The sequence below is a fragment of the Anabrus simplex genome, chromosome 7 (genome assembly GCF_040414725.1).
Source record: "Anabrus simplex isolate iqAnaSimp1 chromosome 7, ASM4041472v1, whole genome shotgun sequence".
Lineage (NCBI taxonomy): Eukaryota > Metazoa > Arthropoda > Insecta > Orthoptera > Tettigoniidae > Anabrus > Anabrus simplex.
In genome coordinates, this window is record NC_090271.1 from 173,756,491 (window position 1) to 173,783,437 (window position 26,947).

Consider the following 26,947-nt stretch of genomic DNA (forward strand, 5'->3'; position numbering starts at 1 on the left):
CATACGATCCGACCTACGTCTCATCCAGTATACAGGTCATAGAAAAGTCTCCCCTTTGGACTCAGTGTTCCAAGTGGGTTTGTGCAGTGTCGTATCATTGCCGTTTCTTAATTTCTGTCAAATGGTATGGAACCTTTTGCAATGCAGTTTTTCTCATGTCCAGTAGGTCTTTCAGGACATTCTTAAGCATTGTTCCTGTCTCTCAAGCTAACTCATGAATCTTCTGGTTGGTATTCATTGCCAGCAATGTACCAACAATCTGCATGTCCTCTTCTCTGACACCAGGACAGTCGGCCAATGCACATCAGCCACATGTTGCCATCTGTTTACCTATGTCACTGTTGTGTAAAGCATCGTTGTTATCCTGCACGCCTCATGAAGACCTTGATGACACTACCGCACTGTACAACTGCGAGCACATTCAATCTTTATCCAACTGCGCTCTTTCTCTTTAGAGAACATTGTGTCTACTCGCCTTAAGACTGCTAGCTGACAGGCAAAACTTCTCTTTGCAGCATAGCACATGGAACACTAGATGAAAGAGTCCATGTACTGTGAGGTAGGTTAGGTAAAAAACCCACATGTGGTAGGCGACAGACACTGAGTTTGCTTCTTGGTATATGATATAAACCACATGTATAATATATTATACAAATTTACTGTTGTAGTACCAACTCTTATAGCTTCCTACCCAGTTGTCGTGAATCTGATTCCTAGCTCTTCCTAAAATTTAATACTAGTTCTGGGTACTGTCAACATCAGTAACACAATGGAGAAGAGGAGTGGATAAAATTCCCATTGTTGACCATCCTAAATGTGGTTTTCCACTTTTTCTCCAGGTGAATTATGAGATGGTTAATATTTTACTTTTACAAGTTGCTTTATGTCGCACCGACACAGATGGGTTTTATGGCGACGATGGGACAGGAAAGGGCTAGGAGTGGGAATGAAGTGGCCATGGTCTTAATTAATTGGCAGTTGCCTGGTGTGAAAATGGGAAACCACAGAAAACCGTCTTCAGGGCTGCCAACAGTGGGGTTCGAACCCATTATCTCCCGAATACTGACCCATTAACTCAGTCTACCCAGACACTCCGTTAACGGCATTCCACTTCGAACTAGCCATTACAACAAATGACTCAGTTCTTAAACAACAAATCAGGAAGCAAAAACCAGACACCTTAAAATAACCAACAAAACCAAGAACTTACCTTTAACAGGCGGAAGGTGTCACAATTAACCTGTGGATACTAAAAGAAACACTGTACCTAGTATCAGAGTGCTTACATTAAAAGAAAGAAGAACACATATACCCTGTACTTCAAAATATGGAGTTATTTTTATTCAAGAAGTTTTCATAAAACAGATGAATGAGGTAAGGTAATCGTCCTCTTTAGCTGAACTTCAGAAATAAACTATTAATGAGATATTCAATTAATTACAAAACTTTAATGCAGCTGGCTGACTTGGTTAAATTACAAGAAAATAAAATTAAAATGATGTCAGATTGAGCAAATATTACTTCCTGTTAGTACTCCTTTTCTTTAGTTAATTAAAGGTATTTTACAGATTTATAAATTTCTCCTTTTTCTTGAAACCAGATTCTCCTTTTTCCGGGTGAAGTTTTGCCTCGTGAGTTTCCACAATATTTTATCGCGATCCCAAGAAGGAACTTACAGGTTATCAAACCAATCATGAAGAATGAAGAAAAGTAACACAAATGAAGCAGAAAATCCACAAAAATCTCAAAGATGAATACATAAGCGAGAAATCACGCCATCAGATTCTACACCGTATCAATGCAACTCCATAACATCACCCTCATGAATCAACAACTCAACAATAGTAACTATCATCATCAACATTGCCATGGCAATGTAAATATACTAATATGGCAAGGAGCAAACATAGTTTACATACACTAACAAGACGAATCAAATAGACAAAAAAAACACCAAAGAAAAATAGAATCAATTAATCAAAGGCGGATATTAATAAAAGAATAAACCCAAATGATTAAAACATTGTGGAAACTCACGTGATTGTTTTAACAACCCATTCACAGATTTTCTTTAGGCATACAATATTATCATAAGGTAGCTCCTCTGAAATTAAGAATAACAATCATATCGTGGTAGTAACCTGATCGTAAAATACAAATTTAGAACCCGATAACACTTACATAGATTCACAACTAAGTATTTATTTATTTTCCACCTAGTCGATACAATGATTGCCTAAGGCAATTTAATGGTTAAAAGTGGTACATGTTTCGTATATTATCATCTTTAGCCACATAACATTGTTTAGATGAAAAATACATAAATTGACAAAGTAATGCTTTAGAGGAAGTGTCCTTAAAATTAACATAACATTGACAACATTTAAAAATCTCAAGAGAAAATATATAAATTATTTCTACAATTGAAAGAACTAACTGGCATCAAATAATTGTTGTTTTTGTAATTAAATCTCCCAACATAGGTATGGTTTACTCTAGCATGCAGTATAATATAGCATTGAAACTGTTGTGCAGGCAGCCTAAGTGGCATCAAATTGAAATGCTTGAAGCGTTCAAACCTACCAGGAGAAAGAGGGACAGTGTGTGTGTTAATTAAATCTCCCAACACAGACATGGTTTACTTTTGCATGTAGTAAAATAGGACATCGTAACTGATCTACTGGCAGCCTAAGGGGCATCAAATTGAAATGCTTGTCAACCTAGTAGTTAAGACTGTGCGACTATTATTATTATTCCTAAAGAGATCAGTAGTAGAGTGTCGGTCTCTAGATTCCTATGTTTGCAGGTTCAAACTTACCGTGTGTGTAGTATACCTAGGTAGAACGTCGAGACTGATGAGCAGGCAGCCTAAAATTATTTGTAGTTTTTTGTAATTAATTCTCCCATCATAGGGATGGTTTACTCTGGCTTGTAGTCAAATAGAACACTGAAACATGTGCAAGCAGCCATCATTATTATTATTATTATTGTTTTGGTCTGTAACAGTGAGGAGTGTTCAAAGTCATGTGTTTCTCGCATGCAGAGCTTGGCTTCGATTACTTTTTAGAGTAAAAATTACGTTAGGGTTGAAAACACCCCTTAACTTTTAAAAAAATCTCCTCAGCAATTGTCATAGAACATTGATTATTAGCTAAAAATTTATCAAAACTTATCCTTTAACCAATTATACAAGGTGTCCGGGTTAAAGGTATAATAGCATAAAGTTTAATAACTTGAGAAGTAGTGGAGATATTTAATTGTGGTTTGTTTCTACAAGTAGGGTAACTCAAAGGTTTGTTTACTTACCTCTTAAACCTCGACATGTGCACCATCAGTGGCGTGACAGACATCTAATCGGTATTCCACTTCTCTCCAAGTGTTCTGCAACATTGTAGGCATAACAATTGCGATAGTTGCACGAATGCAATGACGCAGATCTGGTAGATCACAAACTGGTGTCTGGTACACTTGATTCTTGACAAACCCCCACAGGAAAAAATCAAGTGGCGTAATGTCGGGGCTTCTAGGGGGCCAAGCAATTGATGGACTACCTCTTCCAATCCAGCAATCTGCGAACTCACGATTCAAGAAATCCCTCACAACTTCCGCATAATGGCATAGTGCACCATCTTGCTGAAGGATCACGTCACGACAAAGTTGTGGCACAGCATACTGCTCCAACATGTCTAGGTAACGTGTTCCATTAACTGTAGGTTCCGCGAAGAAGAATGGGCCAATAACCCTGTCCTTCAACAATCCACACAACACATTCACTTTCGGAGAGTCCCGTTCCAACTCTATCACTACGTGGGGGGGGAGTTCAGATCCCCATATACGGCAGTTGTGGCTGGAAATATGGCCTCTTCCGAGAAACAGACCGAATCGAGGAATGGCTTGTTTCCATCAATATTCGCCAGAATTGTCTCCGCAAATGTCTTCCATAGCGGGCTGTCCAGAGGTTTGATTTTCTGACGAAGCTGCAGTTTGTACGCCTGTAGGCGCAACATTTTGTGGACGACATCGTGTACTGTCGAACGAGGTAACTGTAACTGCCTACCTGCTTGTCGAATTGACTTACAAGGGCTCCACTTGAAGGACTCGCGGATTAAATCGACAGTAGCCTCTGAAACTGCGTGCTTGGCGTGGCGGCCCAACATCGACAGCAAGCTCCCAGATTCTCGAAGGCGCCTGTCCCATTTCATGATTGTTACATAAGTGGGAACATTATCAGTTGGTAACAGTCCATACTCACACCAAAATCTACGTTGTACAGTACTAGTGTAATGGATTTTATCTCCACGAGCGAAAGAACACAGAACACCTTCTGCTGTGGAGTCCACATGGTTACTGGTGCGCTTCTCGTGAACAGTGCAGTTACGCGCATGTGCTTGTGGTACCACCGCCACCACAAGCGAAAACAGAAAACATTTTTAGTTACCCTAGCTGCAGAAACAAACCACCAATAAATATCTCCATTATTTCTCAAATTAAATTTCGTATTATTATACCTTCAACCCGGACACCTTGTATATGTCAACTCACCCCTTACTGTTTCCTTTCAAAGTTTTGGGGTAAAAATGAATTCTAACATGTCTCAGAAAATACTTTAAATTATGTTTAGAGTAATAAATTGGTTGGGAGTGAAAACATCCCTTAACATAAAAATTAATTCTCTCTCAATGGCCCTGGAAAATGTTTTTTTGGCTTAAAATTTGTCAAAGTTATCCTCTAACCTGTAATACATATCAACTCGCCCCCGACTGTTTCTTTTTGAAGTTTTGAGGTAAAAAGGATTTAGAATGTTAAGAAAGTCTTGGATGATTTTAAATGATGTATTTAGTAAGAAATAGGTTGGGGTGAAAACATCCCTCAACTTAAAAATTCAATATCTCCTCAACTGATGGTCTTAGGAAACAAAATTTTTAGCTTAAGATTTATCAACCATTATCCTCTAACAGGTGGTATATAACAATTTACCCCTTTCTTTTCAAACTTACAGAGTAAAAATGACTTCAAATTGTAAAAAAGTCTCAAATGATAACTTTAAATAAAATTTAGAGTAAAAAATAGGTTGGAATTAAAACATCCCTTAACTTAAAAAATTATTATCTCTTCAACCGATAGTCATAGAAAACTGTTCTTTAGCTTATAATGTTTGGTTTTACTTGCTCTACTTCTTCACACAACGTTTCTACCTTTCATCCACATATTTGCAAAAATTTGGGGTAGGAGTGCTTAAAAAATAACCAATTTTATATTTAGCTTGTAAGTTTGCCGGGCTGAGTGCCTGAGGCACTGGCCCTCTGACCTCAACTTGGCAGGTTCATTCCTGGCTCAATCGGGTGATATTTGAAGGTGCTCAAATACATCAGCCTCATGTTGGTAGATTTAGTGGCACGTAAAAGAACTCCCGCAGGACTAAATTCTGGCACCTTGGTGTCTCCAAAAAAATATGTAAAAGTAGTTAGTGGGACGGAAAGCAAATAACATTATTATTATTAGTTTATAGGTTTTAGCCAACGGCCGTAGCCGTGTTGAAACACCGGATCCCATGAGATCTCCGAAGTTAAGCAATATTGGGCGTGGTCAGGAGTTGGATGGGTTGCCACGCGCTGTTGATTGGGGGTAAGGGAATGGAGGAGCGGAAAGGAACTGGCCACCCTACCGCACGTAAACTCCGGCTCAGGAACACCTCTGCGGAGGTTCGGACCTGCCTTCGGGCAGAATAACCCTTACCTTACCTTATAGGTTTTGAATACTCTCCAATTCAGTATAGTGGTCTTGTTACACAGCAATTTCCAGACATAGTGGAAGTAAACATGTACAGTATACACATAGCTTCAGTCCACTATTGATCTTTGGTGAGATTGGACCCTTGAAAATTCTTTGTTGACACTATATGTTTCAAGTAACAACTCTCATTATTGTTCCGTATTGAAGATGACGTTAGGCATAGATATCAAGGATAATTAAATAAAAAACCACCTATTCAATACCTATTTAAGTATATATTTCAAGAAATCTACACCAAAAAAAAAAAAAAAAAACTATGATTAATATTCTAATTAAATATTTATTACCTGATTAAGGAAGGGCCAGTATTCCCTAAAAGAGTTAAAAGGAGATGACCTGCAATTATATTGGCAGCTAAACGGATAGCTAATGTACCTGGGCGAATAATATTTCTAATAGTTTCAATACAAACCATAAAAGGTATAAGGATAGGAGGAGTACCCTGGGGGATTATGTGGGCAAATATATGAGTGGTGTGGTTGATTCACCCATATAGTATGAATGATAATCATAAGGGTAAAGATAGTGTGAATGTTAATACCAGATGGCTAGAGCTAGTGAAAATATAGGGAAATAATCCTAGGAAATTATTGAATAAAATAAGTGAGAATAATGAAATGAAGATGAAGGTTCTCCCATTGTGACTGGTTGGTCCAATTAAAGTTTTAAATTCATTATGAAGGGTATTTGTAATTGAAGATCAAATGATGGTAAGACGTGAGGGGATTAATCAGTAGATGAAGGGTAATATTAAAAGCCCAAGAAATGTTCTTAACCAATTGAGGGATAAATTTATGATACTAGATGTAGGGTCAAAAATTGAGAAGAGGTTATTTATCATTTTCAATTTATGGAATTTGAAGTTAATGAAGGTTTACTTGTTGGTGAGGGAATATTATATTAAAAAATATAGTAATTTATAATGGCAAATAAAATAAGAGTAGATGAAAATATAAAAAATAAAATTAATCAATTTATAGGTATTATTTGAGGAATAAAGAAATATTAAAGTATTTAATTATTTTAGTATGACATACTAATGTTATGAATTAACTAATTTCTTCATCAGAAGTAGGTGTTAATTACTATAAAATGGTTTAAGAGACCAGTACTTACTTTCAGTCATCTGATGATGAATTTATTATGTTATTGATTCATTTAATAAATGAGTTAATATTAATTCTTTCAATTACAATGGGCATAAAGCTATGATTAGCCCCGCAGATTTCTGAACATTGACCATAAAATAATCCGGGCCGATTTATAAAAAAACTTGTTTGGTTTAATCGGCCTGGGGTAGCATCAACCTTTACTCCTAAGGCTGGAACTGTTCAAGAATGGAGAACGTCAGCAGCCGTGACTAGAACTCGAACAGGGGTATTTATAGGGAGTACAGTTCGGTTATCTACATCTAGTAACCGAAAACCATTTGTAGGTATTTCGTTGTAAGGAAGTATGTATGAGTCGAATTCATAGGGAGTAGTAAAGTCTGTATATTCATAACTTCAATATCATTGATGGCCTACAGTTTTTACTGTAATAAGAGGGTCTATTGATTCATCAAGTAGGTAGAGAAGTCGAAGAGATGGAAGGGCAATAAAAATAAGTGTAATTGCAGGGAGAATTGTTCAAATTACCTCAATTGTTTGTCCTTCAAGTAGATAACAATGTGTAAATTTATTGAATAATAAACTTCCTATAATATAAGCAACTAGAACAGTAATTATTAATAAAATAAAAAGTGTGTGATCATGAAAGAAAATTAATTGTTCTATTAAAGGAGAGGCACTATTTTGTAGATTTAAATTCGATCAGGTTGCCATACAATATTCTAATAAAAGGGTGAACTTTATATGTAGAGCTTAAATCTACCGCACTATTCTGCCATATTAGAAATTAGTTAATATAGGTAGTTCGGAATATGAATGTTCAGCCGGAGGATAAGATTGATATCATTCTAATGAACTTACCATATTTATAGGGAATAAGACAGTTCGATTTGAGATTATACTTTCTCAAATAATGAAAATAAGGAAGATAATTCCAATAAAAGAGATAGTTGATCCTAGGCTTGAAACAACATTTCAAGATGTATAACTGTCTGGATAATCAGAGTATCGACGTGGTATACCAGCTAGTCCTAAAAAGTGTTGAGGAAAGAATGTTAAATTTACTCCTACAAATATAGTTGTAAATTGAATTTTTAATCACTTAGGGTTTAGGGTTAAACCTGTAAATAATGGATATCATTGAATAAATCCAGCCATAATTGCAAATACTGCTCCTATAGATAAAACATAGTGGAAGTGAGCAACAACATAGTATGTGTCGTGTAAAATGATGTCAATTGAGGAGTTGGCTAATACAACTCCTGTTAGTCCTCCAATAGTGAAGAGGAAGACAAATCCTAATACTCAAAGTAAGGCTGGGCTATAAGTTAATTGGGTTCCGTGAAGTGTAGCTAATCAACTAAAAATTTTAATTCCTGTAGGGACAGCAATAATTATAGTGGCGGATGTGAAATAAGCCCGTGTGTCTACATCTATTCCTACAGTAAATATATGGTGTGCTCATACGACGAATCCGAGGAGCCCAATTGCTATTATTGCGTAGATTATTCCTAAAGTACCAAATGCTTCCTTTTTCCCTCTTTCTTGACTAATAATATGAGAGACCATACCGAATCCTGGAAGAATTAAAATATAGACTTCAGGGTGACCAAAAAATCAAAATAGGTGTTGATAGAGAATAGGATCTCCCCCACCTGCAGGATCGAAGAAAGAAGTATTTAGATTTCGGTCAGTAAGTAATATAGTAATAGCACCTGCTAAAACAGGTAAGGATAGGAGGAGAAGAAGAGCGGTAATAGCTACCGCTCATACAAATAAAGGTGTTTGGTCTAGTGATATCCCAGGGGCTCGTATATTAATAGTTGTGGTTATAAAATTAACGGCTCCGAGAATTGATGATACCCCTGCTAAGTGAAGAGAGAAAATTGCTAAGTCAACAGAAGCACCAGCGTGTGCAATTCCTGAAGAAAGGGGAGGGTAGACTGTTCAACCAGTACCTGCACCGCTTTCCACTAAACTACTTCTAAGTAATAGGACAAGTGAAGGAGGAAGTAATCAGAAACTTATATTGTTTATTCGAGGGAAGGCTATATCAGGAGCCCCAAGTATAAGAGGAACTAATCAATTTCCAAATCCCCCAATTATGATGGGCATTACCATGAAGAAAATTATTACAAATGCGTGGGCAGTGACAATTACATTATAAATTTGATCATCACCAATTAAATAACCAGGTTGTCCTAATTCTGCACGGATTAATAAGCTGAGAGATGTACCTACCATTCCTGCTCAGGCACCGAAAATGAAGTATAATGTTCCAATGTCCTTATGATTAGTTGAAAAAAGTCATTGTTGCGGTAGGGTGGCTGAGGTTATAGGCGGTAAACTGTAAATTTATTTAGGAGAATTCTTCTCCCCTTCCAGGCTTTATAGTCAATAATGATATTAGACTGCAATTCTAAAGGAGTAGGTAAAACCTATTAAGGCTTAAAGACACTGTCTTTATTTATAGCTTTGAAGGCTATTAGTTTTATTAACTTAAAGCCTTAAAGCATAAAATAGATAACAGAACAGAAAGGTAATCCCAATGTTGAAATTCCGGTAAAGGTTAATAGAAGGGGTAAAAAGGTGCGATTGTAGGGGCCCATTAAAGTTAGTTTTAATTCAGTGTAGGAGAATAGGAATGCAAGAAATGTTAGTCGAAGATAATAAAATAGTGTTACGAAAGTCATAATTACTATGATGATAACGATGAATTGATAATTCAGATCAACTAAGGTTTGGATAATCAATCATTTAGGTAGGAATCCTAAGAAAGGAGGTAACCCACCAAGGGAAAGAAGAAGGAGGAATAAACAAGACTTTGTAATTTGGTTGTTAGTTATTGTTAAGAAGTTTTGGTTGATATGGTAAATGCAATGAACATTAAACATTAGAATAATAGATAGGGTGAGAAATGTGTAGATAATAAAATATAGTTCCCATAGGTTTTCTCCTACTACTATGGCGGCAATTATTCAACCAATATGATTAATAGAGGAATAGGCTATTAGTTTTCGTAGAGAACTTTGATTTAATCCTCCTAAAGATCCAATTAGTACTGAGGATAAAATAATTATTCTAATGAAAATGTTTATTTCGATAATATATGCTAACAATATTAGAGGGGCGATTTTTTGTCAGGTTATTAAAATAAAACAGTTTTTTCATCTTAATCCTTCTATTGTTGCTGGAAACCAAAAATGGAAGGGGGCGGCTCCCATTTTTAGTAGCAATGCTGAACATATCAGGGTTGAAAAGATTTCGGTATTTATATAAAAAGGATTATTGGAGAATGCAAATATTAAAATAATAGAGAAAAGTAGTGCAGCAATAGGTGGTTTTTTATTTAATTATCCTTGATATCTATGCCTAACTATATGTTTCACCGTTGATCTTGAAGCAAACAACATAGAGCATTAGTAATTACCAGGAGTCCTGTGTTGACCTTAAGAATGTCTGTGAAAACTCTCAGTACTGCCTGTCTGTTGCTGTTTTCTCCGTTCAGTGTTTGCTCACTGCCTCTATCAAATAATAATCCATGTAAAGTCAGTGGGTGGGTGTACTTGTATGCACTTGTAAATAATTATTATGATAACAATAATTGTAGAGTTTATAACAAAGTTATAAACATTACAAGTGATCAGCTTTAACAGCTTCATTTCAAGTAATACTAATCCCGTATTGACTATAATCAATCAATGAATATTCAAGATAAACTTAAATATTATAATTGAGCGGTCCGCCTATTCAATACAATGTATAATTTATTAATATCTAGGACATGTTTCGTCCCCTAAGGGACATCATCAGCTAATAATAAATTAATAGTAATATATCAGAAATAAATATTAAAGTTGGAAAGACACATTAAAATTTTTGACAATTTAAAATAAGATCTTCAAATTTTGTTAAAATTGTGAGTCATAAGACAAGTAGAACAGTCAAATTGTCCATATTTCTCTTGTTGATGTTCTTGGAAAATACCAGTTTTGCTTATAAAATCTTAAAATATCATTTGTTGTAAAAAGCACACTTGATTTCTATTCCTTTGTGAAAGATTTGTTAAAACTTAATAAGCATTCCTTAGATGGTATACTAAAATTTAAATGCTTCAGAATTTAAAGTCAGATCGGGGCCGTGATGGTAAAGTTCTGTGTGGTAATGGATATAATTTTATCTGAAATAAAATGAAAAAATAAAAAATAATATAAGTATAAGTAACGTGAAATGGAAGATGAAATAATAATAATAATAATAAAGAGTTTGTAAACAGGATTATAAATAAAGTAAAAAGTAAGCCTAAGACAACGTTAATACAAGAACAAAAAGAAAAAGAGAATAAGAAATTTGCTGTATTTACATATAATAGCAGTAAAATATATAGTATTACGAATCTATTCAAAAAATGTAATTTAAGAATCGCTTTTAGGACTAACAACACAAACTCGAAATTGTTTTATAACACTCATATCGTTAATAATAATAATAATAATAATAATAATAATAATAATAATAATAATAATAATAATAATAATAATAATAAATTCCAAAATTCGGGTGTTTATAAACTGAAATGTGCTAGTTGTTTAAAAAGTTACATAGGACAAACAGGTAGGAACTTCATTATAAGATATCAGGAACACACCAGAGCCAAGAAATACAACAGATACTCGGCCATGAGCGAACACATGACCGACTCCAATCACATGTTTACAAACATAGATAATGACCTCAAAATACTGAAAACCGTAAAGAAAGGCCATTTATTAAACATATATGAGGAAATCTACATTTATCTGGACCAGAGAAACAATCCAACAAATAATATCAATGAGCTTTCTGAGAAGTATAACATTTTATATGAAGAACTATTAAAAGCGAAAGTTAGGAAGAAACGCCAGACTCTAACACGTCACACGCTCGGTGACACTCGGGTTGTTCAACTTAGGACACACTCTCCTACTTCCCCTCCACACTCCCCGCACAGCGTAGCAACTACCAGTACTTGTTTTAAAGCAGATGCACACTTACCTCGGTAGAAGTGAGTCCTTCTCCGCACATCAGGGCCAATAATAAGGAGTAAGTAATACGATTTAATTACATTACATTATATTTATTTCATCTTCCATTTCACGTTACTTACACTTATATTATTTTTTTATTTTTTCATTTTATTTCAGATAACATTATATCCATTACCACACAGAACTTTACCATCACGGCCCCGATCTGACTTTAAATTCTGAAGCATTTAAATTTTAGTATACCATCTAAGGAATGCTTATTAAATTTTAACAAATCTTTCACCAAGGAATACAAATCAAGTGTGCTTTTTACAACAAATGATATTTTAAGATTTTATAAGCAAAACTGGTATTTTCCAAGAACATCAACACGAGAAATATGGACAATTTGACTGTTTTAACTGTCTTATGACTTACAATTTTAACAAAATTTGAAGATCTTATTTTAAATTGTCAAAAATTTGAATGTGTCTTTCCAATTTTAATATTTATTTCTGATATATTAATATTAATTTATTATTAGCTGATGATGTCCCTTAGGGGACGAAACATGTCCTAGATATTAATAAATTATACATTGTATTGAATAGGCGGACCACTCAATTATAATATTTAAGTTTATCTTGAATATTCATTGAAAGTTATAAACAGCACTGTTTGACTTTGCAGTACTGAGAAACCCATTCTGCATTAAATTTATTACATTTTAAGTGGGGCCGATGACCTCCAATGTTAGGCCCCTTTAAACAACAAGCATCATCATCATCATCATTATCATCATATTTTAAGCAATAACGGTTTAAGTTAATAATTTTGAAAACCTTTTAAAAATACTGCACTAAACTAATCGGTTCAGGAGCAGACAGATGATAACAATTCATAATTAAATAAATGAAACAGTAATTACAAAGATTTATGACACACCAGTTTCCAGCTACAAAATTCTATAAAATTCAGTCTAACAGTTCTTGTAAATTTGTCTTACGACAACTCTTCTTGGTCTGTATCAAAATTCATTAGATAGTTTATATATCAAAATATGTCAGAATTGTGTTTAATAGATGTATTTATTTATTTATTTATTTATTTATTTATTTATTTATTTATTTATTCATATCAGAAGCATACATTTTACATAGCATAATGGTACTTAATGACGTACATATCAAATAGTGCTGTCCAGAATTTTGCCAAATCACGGGCATTAGGTGTTGCAGCCATCAAGTCCTCTATTGTGCAACTTAAAGGACACTTACTTCATGAAATGGGCTGTGGTTTGGTCTTCACCACATTCACATTGTCTTGATGTGCCAGGAAAGCCCCACTTTACCATATTGATTCTTGATCTACCAATCCCAGTGCGAAGCCTGTTCAACGATTTCCATGTAGACCAATGTTCCTCGTGTCCTGGAGGGAGATGTTCAATTGGTAGCATCCAACCAGCAAGTTGAGGATTTCTAGTTCTCGATAATCTCAGCCTTGTGGATTGAGCAGATTCGTTTAAATCTTAAACTCTTCCTAGACCTCAATCTTCGGTGGGCAGGTTCATATCCATACAATGGATGTGCACATGAGGCAAGTGCTTTAGTTCTCTCATTCATGGATGCAACTTCTCTTCTTATATCTGGTGGGGCGATTCCAGCCAAACAGTAGATTCTATCTCGTGGAGTTGGTCTCAAGCAACCAGTAATGAGTCGACGTGTTTCATTTAGAGAAATGTCAACTTGTTTAGCATGACTTGATCTGTACCAAACTGGGCAAGCGTACTCTGCAGCAGAGTAACACAGAGCCAGGGCTGTAGTTCTCAACGTCTTTGGATGTGTACCCCAATTGGTTCCAGACAACTTGTGAAGGATGTTGTTTCTAGCTGACTCTTTCTGCTTGATGTTCATGCAGTGTTGTTTATAGGTGAGAGCACAATCCAATGTTACACCTAGATATTTAGGTGTTGGGCAGTGATCTAGTTGAGTATCTTCCCATACTACCTGCAATTTCCTTGTGACCTGTCTGTTCTTTAAGTGGAAGGCACATACCTGAGTTTTAGATGAGTTAGGTTTCAATTGGTTTCCTCTGTAGTAGTAGTAGTAGTAGTAGTAGTAGTAGGATAGTTCAGAAAGAGCCTCTGATAACTTTTCTTCTACAACCTCAAAGCAGTTTGCTTGAGTAGCAATAGCTCGATCATCCGCATATATGAAGCTTCTGGTGCCAACTGGAAGAGGTTGGTCATTCATATAGATATTGAAGAGCATAGGGGCGAGAACACTGCCTTGTGGCAAACCATTCTTTTGTTTTCTCCATCGACTATTCTGATCCTGAAAATCAACGAAGAACCTACGATTTTGGAGAAGATTGCAAATTACTTGAGTCATCTTGTAATCTTTTGTCATGTTGTATAATTTGCGCAACAGTATATGATGATTAACTGTATCATATGCAACAGATAAGTCGATAAAAGCCACCCCTGTGATTTTATGATTTTCATATCCATCTTCGATATATGGTGCCAGATGGAGGACCTGTGAAGTACAACTTTTCCCTTTACGGAATCCTGCTTGCTGTGGGATAAGAAGTCGTTCAATGATCACAGTAAGTCTTTCCAGGAGCATCCGTTCTAGGATCTTGTACATATGACACAACAGTGAGATAGGTCTAAAATTTTTCGGATAATTTGGGTCTTTTTCTGGTTTAAAAATTGTATTAATAATGTTATAAATAAAACACATTCTGTTTTTATTACTGTAATTTTTTTCAGGAAACCACAATAAATGCACGCACATGTACATACACAATTCTAATCAACCATGAATAGCCACACTAATTTCTGTATATTTATAAGTCTCACTTCTTTTGGCAGAGCAGGCGGTCCGGTCCGTTAGTATTACCTGGGGACTTTCACTTCTCCAAGCCCAGTCACCTCGTACAGCAGCTGCGTGTAGACCACTGGATTTGAACACAGTGTTACTGGCTACACAACACATGATGACTATTTCTTGGTTTGACTCCAGAGACATTCCAATAATTCATACAGTCACATGCAGTGAACAACTAAACAACAACAGCTCAACAGTATTTAACAGCAGGATGATATTCACAATAGCGAAGATTAATACTGGTCCAATTACCCTCACACTCATGATAACTGCTTCAATCCGCAGATGTACACATACACACAGAATTCTAAGGCAGTACACTCTCCTGTCCCGTACGTCTACTCACTGGACACTCCGACACTCCGACACTCCGACACACTAACAACTCCTCGTTCAGACCTCGGTGGGACAATAGTGACAGCCAACACCTCTTCTGCCCTCAGCTCAGCCACTGACTCCAAGACTTGAGTCCGACAGTGGCTTTAATACTGACTCTACCACAGAGTCCAACATTAACTCCGAGTCTAGCACAACACTGACTGTCCCCGGCTAGCCTCTCTATTTATAGCTCGGGGGAAGTGCCCCAGAATATTAGTGATGTGGCCACGGAGAGAATATTCTCATTGCATCTCCAAGAAAAACGCAGGTAAGCCAGCCGACGAGAAAATACACGGAAACGCCAGCCATACCCTATAGGCCGGCTGGGTGCTCCCTGTTATTATTTATAAATTTCATTTTCCGTATTGACAGATTCAAAGTATAGATAAGAAAAGTGTTTTTCCACCAATCAATACACAATTTATTTTAAATAGATTAAACTAGTACCGGTTTCGGCTCTTTAACGGCCATCATCAGCTAGTACACGATTTGTTTCCATCCATTAGACAATTCACAAGTTGTTATTGTATTAGACATCCGGATGTCTAATAGGGGATGGAAATGTATACAGTAGCATGTAATTAAAATATCAGTAGTCAAGGTAAAAAGTTACATTAAGTTAGAACATGAGTATGTAGGACATATTAAAACATATGGGTCATAATATAAAACACTTAAAAAGTTTTGACACATTAAAATTTGGTAAGTATAGGTAGACACTTGTTAAAAATTTTTAGTTCATGTTACATAGGTTCCATTCTTCTATCTTCTGTGTAGTTCCTTTGCTTTTATGTTATGTTGATTTTAGCTGTGTATGGTAATCTTCGAGAAAGTTCTGAAGCTGGTATGCGTCATATTGATATGGACCTTTGTCATGAAGAAATTTTTTATATTGTGTTATATATTCCAACTTGTGATGTACTCTGGTAAGTTTTAATATAGTAAACAGCAGGTCTTGAGTTTGAATTAGAAGTAGTTGGTGGCAACACCTCTCTCGTCTACGATTGTGGTTGTAGTTTTAGTTGTTGTGGAAGTCTTGTGCCGATGTGTTTGAAGGCTTGTTGTGTTCTACTGCGAGTGGCCTTCAAACACATCGGCACAAGACTTCCACAACAACTAAAACTACAACCACAATTGTAGACGAGAGAGGTGTTGCCACCAACTACTTCTAATTCAAACTCAAGACCTGCTGTTTACTATATTAAAACTTACCAGAGTACATCACAAGTTGGAATATATAACACAATATAAAAAATTTCTTCATGACAAAGGTCCATATCAATATGACGCATACCAGCTTCAGAACTTTCTCGAAGATTACCATACACAGCTAAAATCAACATAACATAAAAGCAAAGGAACTACACAGAAGATAGAAGAATGGAACCTATGTAACATGAACTAAAGATTTTTAACAAGTGTCTACCTATACTTACCAAATTTTAATGTGTCAAAACTTTTAAGTGTTTTATATTATGACCCATATGTTTTAATATGTCCTACATACTCATGTTCTAACTTATTGTAACTTTTTACCTTGACTACTGATATTTTAATTACATGCAACTGTATACATTTCCATCCCCCATTAGACATCCGGATGTCTAATACAATAACAACTTGTGAATTGTCTAATGGCTGGAAACAAATCATGTACTAGCTGATGATGGCCGTTAAAGAGCCGAAACCGGTACTAGTTTAATCTATTTAAAATAAATTGTGTATTGATTGGTGGAAAAACACTTTTCTTATCTATACTTTGGGTGCTCCCTGGTCGGCTGACTCACTAGTCCCTTCCAAAAATTACCAAAAGGGCTGACACCTAACAATAATGTTGTTATACTAAGTCAATGTGAAAATAAAACATGTTTCCTACTGAAAAAAAAAAGAAGCTATATACTAATTTTAAATGTTATTTATTTAGCATATGGCTTTGCAGATACAGTACATATGTAATTTTGGAAAACAAATTATATCTTTATGTCCAGGTTGTTCGTGTAACTAATTGCCTCTGGAAATGCATGAACAATATCACTGATGTTGCCACTGTACTTTCTTTTTGGGCAATTGGTGATAATATGTTGGATGGTCTGCATAGGTGCACCAAAATTGCAGTCATTTTTAGAAATTCTTTTCCATTTGTAGTGGAAATCTGTGCAGTTACCATGGCCCAATTATTGTATCCTCTTAAGAATAGAGCAGGTTTTACGAGGAAGTTCAAATTCAGGTGGCAGTGACGAACCAATGTGTGGCAGAGTTGACTCAGGTCTAGCATTTTGTCTTCCCTGCCATTCTTTAGTTGTATTGAAGTTGGTATTCTTTACTTCTATTGCAGTTCCTATTGGTGGATTTTGAGATCTTAAGACAATTCATATGGACATCAGTAGTGTCGCAGTGTATTGGTAATTGAGGATTATTAATTACCTTCTTGAACTCTCTGAGGCATGCATTTTCATGTCGAAGACCTGATGGGGAAATATGGCTGAGGATAGGTTGATAATATGTGAGTGTAGACTTTATTGTGCCAGTGATGATATACATCGTGGTATTGAGCTCTGTATCTATGAGGTTGGTGTGAGGGCTGTTCAACCAAACAGGAACACAGTACTCGGCAGCCGTAAACACAAGTCCCAAAGATGTGCATCGAAGTTAAGTTGCCGTTGAACCCCAAGTTGTTCCACATAATTTTTGGATTACATTGTTGCGAGTTCTCACTTTGTATTGGATGTTATGAAGGTGTTGTCTAAAGGAGAGTGTTCTATCTAAAGTGACTCCTAGATATTTAGGGAATCTATTATGCCTCAATAATTGATTTCCAATGTACACCTGCTATTGTTTATTAGCCACCTTGTTGTTTACATGGACGCAACATACTTTTGTTTGTTGGCATTAGGTGTAAGTCTCCACAACTTAAGGTATTGCATCAACTCTGTAAGGTTGTCCGTTAGGGTCATATCGGATTAATGTTGTATCTCTGGCAGCAATCGCCCAATCATCAGCATATCCAAATTTTCTTGTAAGTGTGGCAGGTATATCTGAGATATATAAGCTAAATAAGATTAGAGCAAGAAACAGGATGCTGAAGAAGTCCATTATTTAGTGATTGTTTGCTGCTCACAGTATTCCCCATATTTACTTGGAAAAGTCTTTGGTTTAGCATGTTATTCAAGAGCTGGGCAGTCATCTTACATGGTATCACTTTCAGAAACTTGAAGAGTAGGCCAGCCTTCCAGACTGTATCATAGGCTGCTATCAGATCAATAAAAGCCACCAAGACATTATTTGGTCTGTAGTGCTTCTGTGCAGTCTGAATCATACATAATTGCTCACCTCTGTAGGTTTAAACCTTGAAGAACCCTACATGTAAACCCTGGGTGATGCTATGTAAGCAACAGTGAACAAGCGACCAGACATATCTCTCTCCTGGTCAATAGACCCTATACAATTAAAAAATGGTAGCCTAAGAGAAGTTAGGTGCACCACATAAGAGTTTTAGTACTGTATGGTTTGTGCTGTGCAGATCTGCATTTTGCATGGAGCAGTATGTTAGACCCTCAGAGTGATCTTAACTCGCCAGCTTCTTTCTTGATACTAGCTGGGAGAAAGGAAGGGGTGCATGCACTGACAGGCTTTGCCCTTTCCCAAATTATCCCATGCATGAACTTGGTCCACAAAATTCCATGAACAGACTTTACTTCAGTGGTTATAAACATTATATTTGCCATTGGCTGTTCCTGTGCCTAAAGGATATTGATCACTATTTTACCTGTCCTCTTGAATAATCATATTGTAAAGTAGCATTTGAAACTTCAGTCTCTGTGGTACTCTGTTTTCACTTTCTGCTAATGTGCATCATATACGGAGTGAGTCAGCTAATATGTTCACTCAGATAACTCGTAAATCCATTAAAGATAAAGAAGTGACAGAATTATTATCTTGACATGTAATGTTAGCCAATGCCCCCCTTATTTAATTTTAACCTTTTGTTTATTCATATTCTGTTATTACCCGATTAATACAATTTTTGTTTAATTTCAAACCTTCGTTGTCATTGATTAAATTTCACGTTAGGATAATAACGTTTTTTAGAAGCCATTATATATTCATTTTTCCTTTACCTGTTACTTACAGTGATATTAAAGGTTTTAAATCATGCAGTTTCATCATTGTGTATTAATGGATACAGTGCATCAGTTCTGTATTTCAGCAGTTTATGATCCATATGTAGCATGTGGCTTAGCTGCCTGGTTAGTGATTCTTTCAGATAGAGTGGCCCAGGGCTGGTGAATGGAAATAAAGGGAGACCAGGAGTGGAGGGGATCTAATGAGGGTGGGGTTGAGGCTCTTGTCACAGGTGACTCAGTTGTCAGGCAGGTGGGGAAAGTATGTGGAGGAACTACAGACCAATCAGCCTGACCAGTATAGTTTGTAAAATACTGGAGAGTTTAATATCTAAGTACATCAGAGGGATATGTGATGATAAAAATTGGTTCATGAGGAGCCAGTATGGATTTAGAAAGAAATTTTCTTGTGAGGACATATCAGATCAATTGGATTCAGGAGGCCAGTTAGATTGCATAGCCATAGATCTTTTCAAAGCCTTTGATAGAGTGGAACATGGAATATGATTAAAGAAATTGGAGGGAATAAGATTGGACGTAAGGGTTACATGTTATGTAAAAACATTTCTAAATTCAAGGGTTCAGAAAGTCAAAGTAGGAAATAATGTATCGCAGGAAGAGAAAGTTTGTAAGGGAATTGCACAGGGTAGTATAATCAGTCCGTTACTTTTCTTGATATACATAAATGATTTAGGGAATAATATAACATCAAAAATAAGATTGTATGCAGATGACATAATTGTTTGTAGGGAAATAAATACCATTGAGGATTGTTCAGAATTACAAAGGGACCTTGAGAGTATCCAACAATGGGTTGAAGAGAATAATATGAAGGTTAATGGAGGCAAATCAACTGTTACAACATTTACAAACAGGAGTTTTAAAACTGAATTTGAATATACTTTGGATGGAGTAGTTATCCCAAAAGATGGCAAGTGCAAATACTTAGGTGTAAGATTTGAAAGTAATTTGCACTGGAAGGGTCATGTGGATGATATTGTTGGGAAAGCATACAGATCGTTACATGTCATAATGAGGCTACTTAAAGGATGCAACAAAGAATTAAAAGAGAGAGAAAAGTTACTTAAGTATGGTTCGTCCATTATTGGAATATGCAAACAGTGTTTGGGATCCTCACCAAGAATATCTAATAAAAGAAATAGATAGTGTGCAGAGGAAAGCAGCAAGATTTGTAACAGGGGATTTCAGGAGAAGTGTATCAGAAATGTTAAAGGAACTAGGGTGGGAAACTTTAAGTAAGAGAAGGGAGAAAACTAGACTTATAGGATTATATAGAGCCTATACAGGAGAAGAAGCATGGGGAGATATCCGTGAGAGGCTTCAGTTGGAAAATAATTATATCGGCAGGACTGACCACAAATATAAAATTAGAAGGAATTTTAGCAGAAGCGATTGGGGTAAATTTTCATTCATTGGGAAGGGTGTGAAGGAGTGGAACAGTTTACCAGGGGTAGTGTTTGATCCTTTTCCAAAATCTGTACAGATATTCAAGAAGAGAATAAACAGCAACAGAGAAAATAAATGAAATGTTAGAGGGCATTCGACCAGTGCAGGTTAATGTAAATAAAAAATGTGTGTGAAGAAATTAATTCCATCCCCAGGTCAGAGGAGTTTGGACAGTCAAAGTAGGGAACTGCCTGTAGGGGTGAAGTACAGTGGGGACTTCGAGGGCCCTGGGACCGCTATGGTAGCTGTGAAGGCCCTTCAGGAACTCTGAAAAGTGGTGGCAAAAGGGGCTCTGGTTAAGACGCAGCAGGTCGTTATGCTACTTAGTTTCCAGAATGGGTAAAGAAAAGAAAAAGTAAATAAATGCAATGTAAATTTTAATCTTATACCAGTTGTACAGTATCATTTGAAGTAATTCCACATACTGTATATCAGTTGACTGTAAGTAGTACAGGAGATATTATAAGTAGAATTTTGTAAACAATATAAATTTATTAAGGATGAGCTGTGTGTTTAATAGAAAAATTGTTAGCGTAAATTATATAATATTTTATTATAGGAAAATTTTCTTCTCTTGTTAATTTAACATTTAGTGCTTGACAATAATGTATTTTAGTGTACGATTTGCCACCGGGGTAGACACCTCATTTGCAAATAAAGAGATTTTGATTTTGATTTGAAGGAGGACCAGGGTAGAGTATTATCCAGGAATCAGGTTAAGGCAGATGTTGAGGAAAATAGATGGGAGGGAGGGGGGTAAGGAGAAGGTGGTAATTTTCCATGTTGAGACCAACAGCGTAAGGCAACCAGGAATGGGTACTAACATAGATGGAGATGTTTGGGATCTGGTTACGGCAGCACGGAAGATGTTTGAGGAAGCAGAGATTATCAGTGGGACTGTGTAGGAGGGATACTGAATGGAGGGTAATTGGGGATTTAAATGAGACTATGGAATGGGTATGTGGAAAATTGGGAGTGAGATTTGTAGAACAGAGCTCGATAGCTGCAGTCGCTTAAGTGCGGTCAGTATCCATTAGTCGGGGGATAGTGGGTTCGAGCCCCGCTGTCGGCAGCCCTGAAGATGGTTCTCCGTGGTTTCCCATTTTCACACCAGGTAAATGCCGGGGCTGTACCTTAATTAAGGCCACGGCCGCTTCCTTCCACTTCCTAGGCCTTTCCTATCCCATCATCGCAAAAAGACCTATCTGTGTCGGTGCGACGTAAAGTAAAAACAAAAACAAAAAAGAGATTTGTAGATCCTAATGGGTGAGTAGGAGATAGGGATCTACGGTCAAATGGCCTTCACTTGAACCGCAATGGTACATGTAAGTTAGGAGGTTTACTGAGCTCGATAGCTGCAGTCACTTAAGTGCGGCCAGTATCCAGTATTCGGGAGATAGTAGGTTCGAACCCCACTGTCGGAGCCCTGAAGATGGTTTTCCATTTTCATACCAGGCAAATGCTGGGGCTGTACCTTAATTAAAGCCACAGCCGCTTCCTTCACACTCCCAGCCCTTTCCTGTCCCATCATCGCCATAAGACATATCTGTGTCGGTGCGACGTAAAGCCAATAACAAAAAAAAAAAGTTAGGAGGTTTGTTTGGAAGAGTTATAGGGGTCTACATTCAGGGAAACAAAGTGGACCAGGAAGTGGTGATGACAGTACAGGAAGCATGAAGTAAGGATGACATAAAATTATTAGTGTTAAACTGTAGAAGTGTTGTAAAGAAAGGAATATAATTAAGTAATTTGATAGATATATATTTACCAGATATTGTAATCTTGGCTTAGAAGTGATATTACGGATGCGGAAAATTTCTCACGGAACTGGAGTGTTTATTGTAGGGACAGGTTGGGAATAATCGGAAGGGGAGTATTTATACTGGCGAAAGAAGAATTTGTAAGCTACAAAAAAAGTTAAGGATGAGGAATGTACCGGAAGGTACACCTCAACGCCGTGCATTCAAAATTAGCGCCTAAAAGAACTCCTCTTTTGGTAAAACAGTGAAACTGAAACTACACCAACTTGGAACTTTAATCAGAAGATGTCACCACCTAAATATTGAGTAATTTTGTTAATGTGCAGTTTCCTAATCTGAGTGAATTTCTACTTGTTTTGTTTGACATTTGTCAAGAAGTTTGGACATTTTTTCCACAGATGACACTACAAAAACTATGATCATGCACCCTGGTGCTAAGTGAAAGAACTTATGATTTAGAGTTTTGTGTTTCTAGGTTTTTGTAACAGAATGATGTTCATTTATTTTTGGGTTGGCAATTCTTCCTTTTATTTTCGCAAGTTTTGAATCTAGCCAATCGCTAATTTTCGTAATTAATTTCCAACCAATTTCTTTTTCTTTTTCACCTTGTGTTGAACCAATAAAATCAAGAGGGCTTGTCCTGATTCATCTTGAATGATCTCGAACCTTCCCTGAGGGTTTATAAACTGCGGCTTTTCTCATCTCTTGGCCAGTTGATCTTCATCTAACTAAGTGTGTGTGTCAAAGCAAGAGGCGGGCGGTCTCTTTCATCGGTCAACAGTATATGTACTACAAGGTAATGGCCACATAACATCTTTCTTTCTTGCTAACTCCGCAGTTTAACCAGAGGGAAAGGTCCGAATCTTAACTGTGTAACCTACTTTTCAAAAAATGTAACTTTCTGCCGGCTATTGTTAAATCTTCATCAAATCTTTAACTGCAAATCGGGGATAGAGAGTGAATTACCCTCTCGAACTCCCCTTCATCTTGGTTTGAGGTGACGACGTTTTTCTCTAACTGTTTTTCCTACTGTAATGTGTTAATGTAATTTCTATACGAGTCACCTCAGTAGTTTGGGAATAGCCCCTGTTTCATCGGCCTAGACCCCCTTAGTTTTTTGTGTTCATATCTAGGAGTGCAAGTATACGCCTCCATTCATTTTGTGTTTGGGCCATTAATTCAACCTGTTATTCTTATTCCACGAAGGCCCAGTAGGTTGGGTATTTAATACCCCCTGTAAAAGTATGTTCAGTTTTGTAAATGGTGGTTTGAGAGACCAGAGAGTGATGTAATGTTGCCTTGAGTAGGCAGTAAGAAACTGAGAGCCTGTTAGCTCTTTTTCAAATTTTGTGATTATAACGAGTGCCTCTGGAAGGCCAGATACTGTATTTTGGGAGCAAGTGCTCCATGAATTAGGGCATTTCTGCCCTTGAATAAATTTGTGCTCGGTTGTAAATTTGAGCTTGTAGCTCAGGAAATGTAAAGCTAGGGGCTTAAAGCCCAAAGTGTTCAGGTTCTGAATCTTGGATTTTTCCCAATCTTGTTGAATGTTTGCTACTTGTACCTGTAATATTGACATGAAAAAATTATTAAGATTGAAATTCTGAAAATATAACCTTCAGTTTAAGTTTTAATTTCAATTCCTGACATTGTAGTCAGACCCATTCACCCCGGCACCTTCTTTCACCTCTTCGTTCCACGGGAAACCCCGTAACAAGGAACATTAAATTCTAGGTGTAAGACTCAACTCTAAAGACAATAGGCAACTTGATGTTTTTGAGGTGTACAGACCTGGCAAGGCTGGCAATGACGCTGATGCAGAATTATTTGATAAGATAATCAGCTATGTGGGGAATGATACAGAGAGTAACGTTATTGTAGCGAGTGATCTGAACTTGCCAAAAGTTAACTGGGAAGGGAATGCGAATGACGGAAAGAATGACCAACAAATGGTGAATAAGTTACTATGGGAAGGGCAGCTGAATCAGAAAGTGATGGAACCGACTAGAGGGGAAAATATTCTAGACGTGGTGCTGATAAAACCAGATGAGCTCTATGGGTAAACTGAAGTGAAAGATGATATAAGTGGTCATGAAACTGTCTTGTCAGAGTTAAAAATAAATTTGTTAGAAAGGAGTGTAGTAAAAGTAGGACTAGTAGGCAATACCATTCGGCTGATAAGAGGGGAATGAGGAAATAAAAAAATAAAATATAATTTGATCAATGGAAAATGGTGAATAAAAATGTAAACAGTCTATGGGATGGTCTTAAAGCAATTGTTGAGGAGTGCAAAAACAGATATGTACCTTTAAGAGTGGTAAGGAATAGTAAGGACCCATTATATTCTAACAGGGAAAGAAAGAGATTAAGAAGCAAGTGCAGATTAGAAGAAAGAGAGTTAGGAATTGCTGCGCGAGTAAGAAGAGATTGAAGGAGCTCACTAGGAAATTGAATTCAGCGAAAAAATTTGCCAAGGATAACATGATGGCAAACGTAATTGGGAGCCACATGAATTTTAGGGAGCAGTGGAAGGACATGTGGAAGGCAGAAACAGGTTCCCAGAAGGACATTCCTGGGATCATTAATGAGCAAGGAGAGTGTATATGCAAGGACTTACAGAAGGCAGAAGTATTCAGTCAACAGTATGTAAAAATAGTTGGATATAAAGTAAATGTTCTGATAGAGGAGGTGACTAAAATGGTGAAATACTGAAATTTGCTTGTGATAATAGACATTTATAAAAAGATACAAAAGTTGAAAGCTAGAAAGACAGGTGGGGTTGATAAGATTTCTGGGTATATATTAAAGGCTATGGGTTGCAATATAGTGCTGTATCAGAAATACTTATTTGATTACTGTTTGCATGAAGGAGCTATACCAAATGAATGGAGAGTTGCAATAGTAACCCCAGTGTACAAGAGAAAGGGTGACAAACATAAAGCGGAAAATTACAGGCCAGTCAGCTTGTCGTGTAGTTTGTAAGCTCTGGGAAAGCATTCTTTCTGATTATTAGAGCCCGGATTTCCATGCAAATGCATGTTTTTAAATAAACTGGTTACACTTCTCAAACTTTGCTAAATTTCGTTTTATGGCTTAACGATTCCAAATAACTGTTCTTTTTCCCAGCATGTTTGCACGCTTTGGCCTTTTTACGAGAAAATTCATGCATAATGCATATTTTGAAGATTCTGAATTTAATAGCAAATATTTGTTCTTTTAATATTGCATAATATGACTTTTCTTCTGATTTTTACATATATATAATGTTAACTTGCATGATAGTGCCTTTTATGAATGTTGGTGTGCAGATTTTGGGACCATTTTTCCACGTTATACAGTGCACCCGACTGTCGAGCAGTCATCACAATGTTCTCCCGGTAACTTGGTTTATTCTCAGGGTATTCTATCTATCGCTCATAAAATCTGAGATTTTCATATGTGTTTGTTTTTAACGTGGTTTCGGAAGAGACTCGGTCTGCTGAGACACGCACCATGGGGGAACCTATTCACTCAAGTAAGGACCTGCGGCCGAAAACCTCAAAAAGAATCTCTCTCTTTTGTCAAATTCATCAGTTACTTATATCTACTAAACTTATTAACTAACTTACAAACTAGCTGTTACCCAAAAGGAATTCATAACACAGACACTTTCTAAAAGAAAATTTATTGGAATAAATCATGTTCAATGTAAAGTTAAATGTGAATTCTGGGTAGTATTATCTTAATGACATTTATGTATAAGGGATTAGAGTCAGTGCTGGCTCAAATAAAGTAAAATAATTAAGATTTTAAATTATTTACACTCATTCTCATTCAATGTTCAAGTTCATATTGGTTATTTACTTCTATATTCGTAGCCATGTTCCGAAGTGTATTTGATTTACTCTAATTATATTTAAGAGATCACTGAGCGATCAGGTCCCCATATAAATACTCGATGTGAATACTGTCACGATAATTATATTAATTATTCTCACCACGTTTAAGTCAATTCACTGTGATAAAAATGGATGGTTTGCTAAATTGAAATGTAATAAAAATTAAATGGGATAAAGTCAGATTGCGAATGTAAATCTGATCATATCTTTGCGCATGTATCTCCTAAACAAACTCTTGCGTGAGTATGAAATCGTAAAACTGCTCTCCAAATTTTCCATTCATAAATCTGAACTCTGATTATTTGGTCCTTCATCTTGAATACGCATAAATAACAACTTACGGGCTAAGACAATACCTCCCTAGAGCCTACGACATATGGCTCCTAACTAACCATTTTCCTATTCTTTATATTTTAAACACTTCAACTCAAATCATATCTGCGTGAAAAGAAATGAACATCTATCTAACTGTTTAGGTAGTTTCCAATCCACGCACTCCTCCACCAACGGCTCAATGTGCTTTAGCTATCTCCTATTACTCAAT

The 26,947-nt window shown here is 36.4% G+C and overlaps 1 protein-coding gene across 1 annotated transcript in view; it reads left to right on the forward strand.

Annotated features, from left to right (window-relative positions):
- The window catches only part of RabGGTa (Rab geranylgeranyltransferase subunit alpha), a 155,518-nt gene that overhangs the window by 111,270 nt on the left and 17,301 nt on the right, over window positions 1-26,947 (forward strand). The gene's annotated exons all lie outside the window — the stretch shown is intronic.